The sequence below is a fragment of the Prionailurus bengalensis genome, chromosome A3, assembly GCF_016509475.1.
Source record: "Prionailurus bengalensis isolate Pbe53 chromosome A3, Fcat_Pben_1.1_paternal_pri, whole genome shotgun sequence".
In the NCBI taxonomy this organism is placed as follows: Eukaryota; Metazoa; Chordata; class Mammalia; order Carnivora; family Felidae; genus Prionailurus; species Prionailurus bengalensis.
In genome coordinates this window covers 77,494,862-77,502,904 of record NC_057354.1, presented here as the reverse complement: position 1 = coordinate 77,502,904, position 8,043 = coordinate 77,494,862, and the positions used below count along the sequence as shown (strand labels likewise).

Sequence of the window (8,043 nt, the reverse complement as noted above, 5' to 3'; positions counted from 1 at the left end):
TTAAATAACATTACAATTTTAGGATATTTTATCCGTTGCTAAGAGAGATTCAAATTAATATTAGCCTTATGCTGATATTGTGTTTCGCAGGGAAACTACATATGAAACTTAGGGATTTGAGAGGATGGAAATATTAACCAGATTGTAAATCCCTTGGAATCAGTTTTATTTCCTCTTGCTGTTCCTCTTTCTCTTGTTTCCCTCTTCAGTATCACTCTCTTTTAATCTCTCACCTCCATAGGCCCGTCTGACCTTTATAACCCCCTATTCACACTCAGTGGGTAGAGAAAAAGAGGAAAATGGTAAATATTTAGGATTGTTATTCTAAGATCTTGTGGTCCCCTCTCTCTAATATGTAAATAATTGAAACAGAATCTGGCCAGCATTCCCACAATGGGTCAGTTCCAATCCCAGCATTTACCAGGAGTTCTCGTGAGGGATGGAAGGCAATCACCTGGGCCTTGGCTTTATGCTCTGCTTTTATTTGGAGTGACCAAATTCTCAGAGTGGTAGAAAGTGGAGGCACCCCAAACTCAAAGTGATTTAAAACAACTCTATATTCTTTAATTCATAAATGACAGTGAAAAAAAATGATACATTCAGACTTGTGAGCATTAATTATCTTTATCAGTGGAATTTCAGGTGACTTTATTTTTCAAATAATGTTCAAAGCATTGTATCTCTCCCAACTTAGGAATGAAAAGTGGGTATTTTCTTCCACTATGTTTACCTTATCTTTTTTATTTTTTAACTTAAAACACCTTGTGTATCCAGTAGGTTTTAGGATCCTGGGAAGAGGGATCATTGCCTAGGAGGAAAAGGTGGAGGAACCAGTAGATATGGGGTCCCAGCCCCCTCTTCAGCCTCTCCTTTTGGTTCTTATTCCTATAGTTTTAGACAGCATTTGCAAATACTGGGGACAACAGAATGACAACCCAGGAAAAGGGAAACAAAGAACTGAATGAAAGGAACCTGCCCATCTCACAGACACTCCGCCATCTGAAGCGTCCCTGAAATATGGCTAGCTCTCCAGCTGGGCACTCCCATCTCAGAGAATGGGACCTACACTTCTCCTGAGAGATGAGCCCAACGCCTAATGGATCTCAATGTCAGAAAGACTTCCGCGATACCCATCTCACATCCTCCTCTCCTGAATTTCTTCACATTACTCTCAGTTAGAGCGCAGCTTCGAGGTGAGATAATTCTCCCCTCTCCTCCAGTCACATCCCTCCCTGATTTTAGCAGATGACTATCAGGTGCCCCCAGTCTCTGCTTAGCTAAGCTCTACACATTTAGTTCTTTTAATCTTTCCCCATAAATCAGTCTCTCCAGCTCCTTAATCATTCCTGACAGATGATTTACCCAATAGTTTACCATCAGAATGTGAGATCGTTGTCTTTGAAAGTGTATCAATATAAATTATTTAAAAAAACATTATTAGTATTGAGTCCTTGGGGAGAGAGGAGAGTGAGGGGAGAGAAAGAGGAGACAGAGAGAGAGAGAGAGAGAGAGAGAGAGAGAACCCCCATAATTCTTTAATAAGAGAGCTAAAGCAAGAAGTCTAGTCTTCTTAAATGAAAATACACAAATGATTGCCATGTTACTGAGAGCCCTGAGTCAACACAAGGAAAAGTGTCTTCCCGACTTCATGGAAAGCAAATGTTCTTTCTAAAAGGGGATGGCTGACCATTTAATACTTCATGTAGTAGTTAAGCCAAGGAACTTTGAAAAACAGTTTTACTGCAACTCTGTTAAAGAATGAACAAGTTCTAGTAATAAAAGCCAGCTATATTCCCAGGCAGCAGTTGCCTCACCTCATGCTTTTGGCAGGCCTGCTTGTGAAGGAGGTAGAGGGAAGAAGAAAAAGAACACTGTATTTTCTGTTCAGCATTGCATATAAACTTCCCAACATGGCCTAGGAATTTTCAATAGCTTTCTGATCTTTTTACAGCCTGACATCATATTCCTCTACAGTGACATCATGGCTTTTAAGGCTAGGAATCCAATGGTACTAGTATCTTAAAATGTTCCCAACCCATCAAAATTTGGCATTTAATGCTTTTCCTTAACAACCTTAAGTTTCCAAAGTTTTCTTTGGGTTTTGAAGACTTCAACCCCAGATCCCAGATAAGTTTCTATGTGTTTACAAACTGTGAGGCCAAGCCTGTGAGTAGCACCTTATAAAAGAGGCCTGGCTGGGAAGGTGGCTTTACTGGAGGGAGGTTCGATAGAGTCAGAAAAGAGACAAAACAGTCTGGGTTCAAGAAGTAATGCTTTCTTTCTCTTTTTCTCCAAGGCCAGCAATTTGCACCTCCTTCCCCATTCCCTGTGGGTCTGTTCTAACCAATAATTTTTACCACAAGACCAAAAAAAGAAAAAAAAATTCCAACCTTCCTCATGATGCTACTGCCCTAACTTCCCAGAAACAGAGGCACAGGCCCTTTGTTCCTCACCTGCCAGCAAGGCAGATGGAGCTTTGGTGTTTCAGGGTCTCAGGCAGGCAGACGGAGAGTATTACCCAACCTTTCTTCACAGAGAGACAAATGGGGCTAGAAGCTGGATCGGAACACTGACACGTTTCTCACTCAGGAGTCAGCTAGAGCTGCCCCTCGAACTGTCTGTGGTAAACACTCATTCATCAGTTTGGTTTTGGTTTTGGTTTTCATATCCATCATGGACAAATAGGTATCCAACTGAGCATGATCCGTATATGGCTTTACCACATGCAAAAACCCTAGGCAAGGTCAGCAACACCTGAACTGGCCTCTTCTTTCTTCAGAAAGAGAAAGGCAGTGTTCAGGCACTTGAATGTTCTGGCAATGTGAAATTGCTACTAGCCATTTACTTTCAATGTCCGTACTTGCCATGTCATGGGACATTTCATGGGACATTTCCAAACAGTTTTGAACTGGCACCCAGCCACCACATCCTGAGTCCCACTGTACTAGAGCAGGGTCGGCACGCTAGGCCCCTGGGGCCAAATCCCACCCAACCCCTGTTTTTGTAAACAAAGTTTTGTCTGACACGTATGAGTTTTCTGTGGATGCGTCCCACTGACACAGCAGAGTTGAGTAGTTGCAACAAGGTATGCAGCTTGCAAGAATAAACTATTTACCATCTGGCCCTTTAGGAAATAGTTGATGGACCCCTGTCCCACCAGGGGGCACACTATGTAACAAAAAGAGGGGGTAAATTTCAGCAAAGTTTATATCACCTATCCTCACATTACCCCCTTCTCTTCCAAGAAGAGATGAGATTTGACACTTCCCTTAAGCTCTTGGTTCTGGATTGGAATACTGTTTCCCAAAAGGAAGATGCCAAGGTGTTTGCTTTATTTATACTTCAGCACCCACAGGCCTAGGGAGGATTTACCCAGCAATTATCAAGAAGAAAGACTTTCTGGGCCTTCTCCGTGTGTGTGTGTGTGTGTGTCCTCACCCACATGTGGTGTACAAAAAGCCATTCCAAGGCTGAACCAAATTACCACGAACTTGCTGTGAGAATAAACAGCTAGACCCCACTGACCATGTTCATAAAGAAGTTCTTTTGTTAAAGAAAGCCACTCAGGAAGAGGGAGGGAAGGGGCAGAGAAGAGGTGCAGCCTGCCTTTAAGAGGGTCTAGATTGCTCTAATCAGAAACAGCTGTGGCCAGTTTAATGCTGTCCTAGGGCTCATATAGATGTGACATCACGCAGAACTAAAGCTTGGCCAAGGAGTTTTACTGGCGAATGCCTTAAACTCTAAGGATTTGGTTACAAATTTGTATGTGGCGTGTGTTTTTTGAACGAATTCACAACTGGGAGCCAACACCACACCCCATCCCCTTCTAGTAACCCAGAGGGCTGTAAACAGGGTGGTGGGTTTTTGTAAGCTTAGAATTAAAATCTTTATTAATTTTAAGCTAAAGGGAAGTAAATGAATTTGCCATCATTCCAGTTTATTACATGTCTAACTAGAAAGGCTTTCACAATCAGACCAGTATCCTAGCCAAGCAGGAGGAACTGGGAGACACTTTATATTCTAATTTCAAACTGCAGGGTGTCCCAGGTGTACTATATAGGATTTCCTGTAATTTACCAGCAAAAATAAGCCGTCTACAGGAATACGTTTGCCATACTGTACATTTGTATTAATTACCCAGCAGGATAAAGTGATTTCTTTGTGATAGAAAGAGATGTGGATCTACAGGAAAATCATTAAACCAAACAGGGAAAAACAGACACTTTTCTGTTGTTAAGCAGTTTGGCTGGATTCAGGATTGGAGTCTGGGAGTACGTAATTGGTACCATTTTTCTCATACTCACTCGGTTTTCTCCAGGAAAGGAGAATGGCCTCTCCAACGGAAACCAGCAACCAACACTGAAAGGTCTCTGCCGGCTCTCTGAGGGTTACCAGGAAGTCCGAGACCCGGGGACTCCTCTCAAGCAGTATCATCTTGTTAGAAAATTACTCAGAGATTAAGGAGTACACGCGTCGTGATGAGCACCGAGTGACGTATGGAAGAGTGGAATCACTATATTGTACACCCGCAACTATTATAACACTGTATGTGACCTATACTGGGACGAAAATAAAAACTTAAAATTAAAAAAATAAAATTACTCAGAGATAGGCAAAATCACACCAAGGATGGGACGCAACCGATGCTAAGCAGAAAAGACAATGGGTGCCAGAAAAGTTCAGAGCGGGGGAGTGCACTGTAGGCAGAAGACATAACTGAGGGCTTCACGGTAGGGCAGAGTTTGGGCAGGATCTCACAGGAGTATAATCCAGACGTGTCTACAGGAAGCAGTGAAAGGCAATGGGGAAAGGAGGTAGACAAGGTGAGGAGCCAGGTTTGTGCCACAGGGGTTCCGGTGACAATGTGTGGTCAGAGAGACTCAACGTGAGGTTATTGAAGTTGCCCCGAAGTCATCTGTTGCCATCATCTAAGTGTTCTCCCCTACTTCTCAAATGTTCTCCATAATCTAGAACTTCCACTGACCGCAGTCTGAGATGAGCCTAAGAAAGAAACTTCTGGCCTCTGTTCTGGTGTAATATACACTGTAGCCTGAGTTTCAAAGAAAGCAGAGCCTAGGGCAATGGTGTATGTGCTTCTCTTTGATTAGGGAATAAAGCCCAGGAAGCAAATGAGGGAAAAGGGGATAAGACAAGAAAGAGAGTGCTGAGCTGGCCCCTGCTGGGGAGCAAGTGTCATTGCTTGCTCCATGTTGTGGACTTTCTCCTAAAAGGATGCCCTTTCATGGCTGCATCCCACAACACTTGGTTGGTAAGAAGCAGGAGGAAGATTTATCTGTCAGCTTCTGCCTACCAATGGCCAAAGGTTCCCTCCATGGGACCTTAGCTTCCCTACACTCCGGGGCTGTGCACACATGAGTTCTCAGTTGTCCTGTAGCCTCACACACCTTGGAGTCAATAGGAGGAAAAGCCAGGATGGGGGAGCATGCACTTAGACCCGTTCATCCCTGAAGTGGCACTTGTGTCCAGAAGCTTCATAAGTGAGCTGAGATCATCTGAACTGGCACACGGAGGTGCCTGACTCATATGACAAGCCTTTTCTCCTAATTCCATGAATTCTATCATTTTTTAATCTTCAGGTGGTTGTCTTAAAAACAGCAGTCCTGAAAGAGTGAACATTGAAAGACATTGAACAAAAAGTCCTGAAGATCAAAACACACCTTCCCCTCCCCTCCCAGGCCTTTCCCTGGGATATATCAGGGCCTTGTTTCATCTTTGACAAATGTGGAACAGGACTACATAGTATTCTTTACTAACTAAATAAGCAACTTTGCTGTGGAAATATCAACTGATGTCAAATAATAGCCATGTACCCCACTAAAGAGGAAGGAAGTCCTAGAATAATGTCAGAATGTGTTTTTCCCCATTCCACATTTTCTTATCTCCTCTGCTAAGTAAAGATGTAGGCACTTTGTAAACAGAGACTGAACATATAAAGATAGATTTATAGGATGTTCAGTGGATGAATGAATGAATTAATTAATTAAAAGTCAACTCAGAAACCGACCAAGAAACCCTGAGTGAATATCCATAGAACAAACCAGTGATTCTCCAGCTTTAGCTTGCATCAGCATTACTGGAGTGGGTTTGGTAGAACAGAATCCCCTGGAAGGGTTGTCAGAAAACAGAACCCAGTTGTTCCCAAATGTCACTGATGCTGCTATACCCTCAGACCATACTTTGAGAACCAGTGCACAAGCCAACCTGAATCTGTCACTTTTGGTCAAACAACTGCTAACCCAAAGGTCATGGGAATATGTGTAGATTATCTAATTTTTCTGAATAATTTAGGTTTAACCTGAAAAATCTTTTGGTCGAGGAGGATTTTGGCATGAGTGTATTAACTGCTTGCCACCCCAGAACTACTGAATCGCTCAGTAACTTTTGTTTTACCCTAGTAAGGATAGGGATGCACACACGATTGGCAAGGTCTTGCAGTTCCTCTGGGTCATTCTTGAGATCCAGGACAAAAAAAAAAGGATTTATAAACATTGTATTAACTCTAAATTGACCTCAAAGCAATCCAATGTCATTTTCTCTCTCTCTCTCTCTCTCTCTCTCTCTCTCTCTCTCTTTTGTAAATTAAATAAGTATTTGAAATTGCTATTGGTTAATAAAAACCCAAATATCACCTTATTTTCTTGTTTCTTGTTTCAAAGTCAAATGAGGTCTGGAACCAGAAAGGCATAGGTTAAAGGTCAATCCTATCTCTAGCATGTATTTTTTGGGGTGAAGATAGTGACAGCATTTTAGCCAGAGGCTGACAAACCTGTTCCCTAAAGGCTTTGCAGGCTATGCAGTCCCTGTTGCAACAGCTCAACTCTGCCATGGTAGTGTGAAAGCAGTCATAGATGGTGCACAAAAGTATGGGTGTCACTGAGTTCCAGCAAAGGATTGTTTTACAAAAGCAATCGTGGGCCAGTTTTGGTCCATAGGCTGTAATTTTCTGGTCTCAGTTTGAAACTCTTGAAGCCTCGGTTTCCTTGTCAGTAAAATGGGCTTAGAAAAACCTAGCTGGCAGGGTAGGTGTAAAGATGAACGAAAAGAATGCTTACAGAAGCATCTGTCCAAAGATTTCAATATTGTTAATTCCTTGCATCCTTTCCATTTCTCCTAAAATTCAGGTGCGAAAACTAATGGACCATTTTGATTAGACAGATTCCAGTGAATTTGCTTCCAACACATGCACGTACACACACGTACACACACACACACAAACACACAGAAATTCTCTCTCTGTCTGTCTCTCTCTCTGTCTCTCTAGAAGTGAGCATATTCCTTCAAGCAGGGATTTGGAGGTGAATCCGATCAAAGAAAGCAAAGAAAGGAAGAGAGAGATCTTTGCAGACTGCTCCGGATCTAGGAGCACTTCCACCGCCCTCACATGATGGAGCAAAGAAGAGCGTGGCAGTGGCTGCGTGAAGGTAAATGTTTGCCTGAGTGTCAGCAGCTGTGACACACCCCGGAGATTGAAGCCCGGTGAGGCTGGTGATAATGCAGAGACTGAAGGTGAAGGGAAAAGGCGAGATGAGGAGGGAGGATGGAGAGAAGCTCAGAGAAAAGGGACTGAAAGAAAAGAGCCGCCCAGGACAGGAGCGGACGAAGACATAAAAGCCCTTTTCCCGAGGAATGGAACCTCCCCTGGGCACATAGGCCGATTTCACTCTCTGTCCGGAAACTGGGTGCTTGGATATCAGAAGTGATTTCAAATGCCCATGCAGAGATAGATCTCCATCCATCTTATGATCAGACAAGCTCTCGTGAAGGTCAACACGGACTTTTCATTCCACCCTGAAGACGGGACTTGACCCAGGGAATTTGCAGACAGCCTGAGCTTCGCCCTTTGGCTTGGCTCACCTCCCAGAGTAGCTCGGCTCCTTCCACGGAAAAATCTACCATACGAGAGAGCTGGACACGTTACTTGAGTACCCTGCACTTTCATAGTCACATTTAGCCAAACAGAAACCACCTCACTTTTAATATTCTAATTTTGAGCCATCCCATACCCCAGGCTTATGTCACTTC

At 43.2% G+C, this 8,043-nt stretch overlaps 1 long non-coding RNA gene across 1 annotated transcript; it reads left to right on the top strand.

Moving 5' to 3' along the window:
• Positions 1-757: 757 nt before the first annotated feature.
• LOC122466980 lies at positions 758-6,654 on the top strand. The gene is made up of 2 exons (XR_006292802.1): positions 758-1,193; positions 4,319-6,654. It is a non-coding gene; the product is annotated as an uncharacterized LOC122466980 (long non-coding RNA).
• The last annotated feature ends 1,389 nt before the right edge of the window (positions 6,655-8,043 follow it).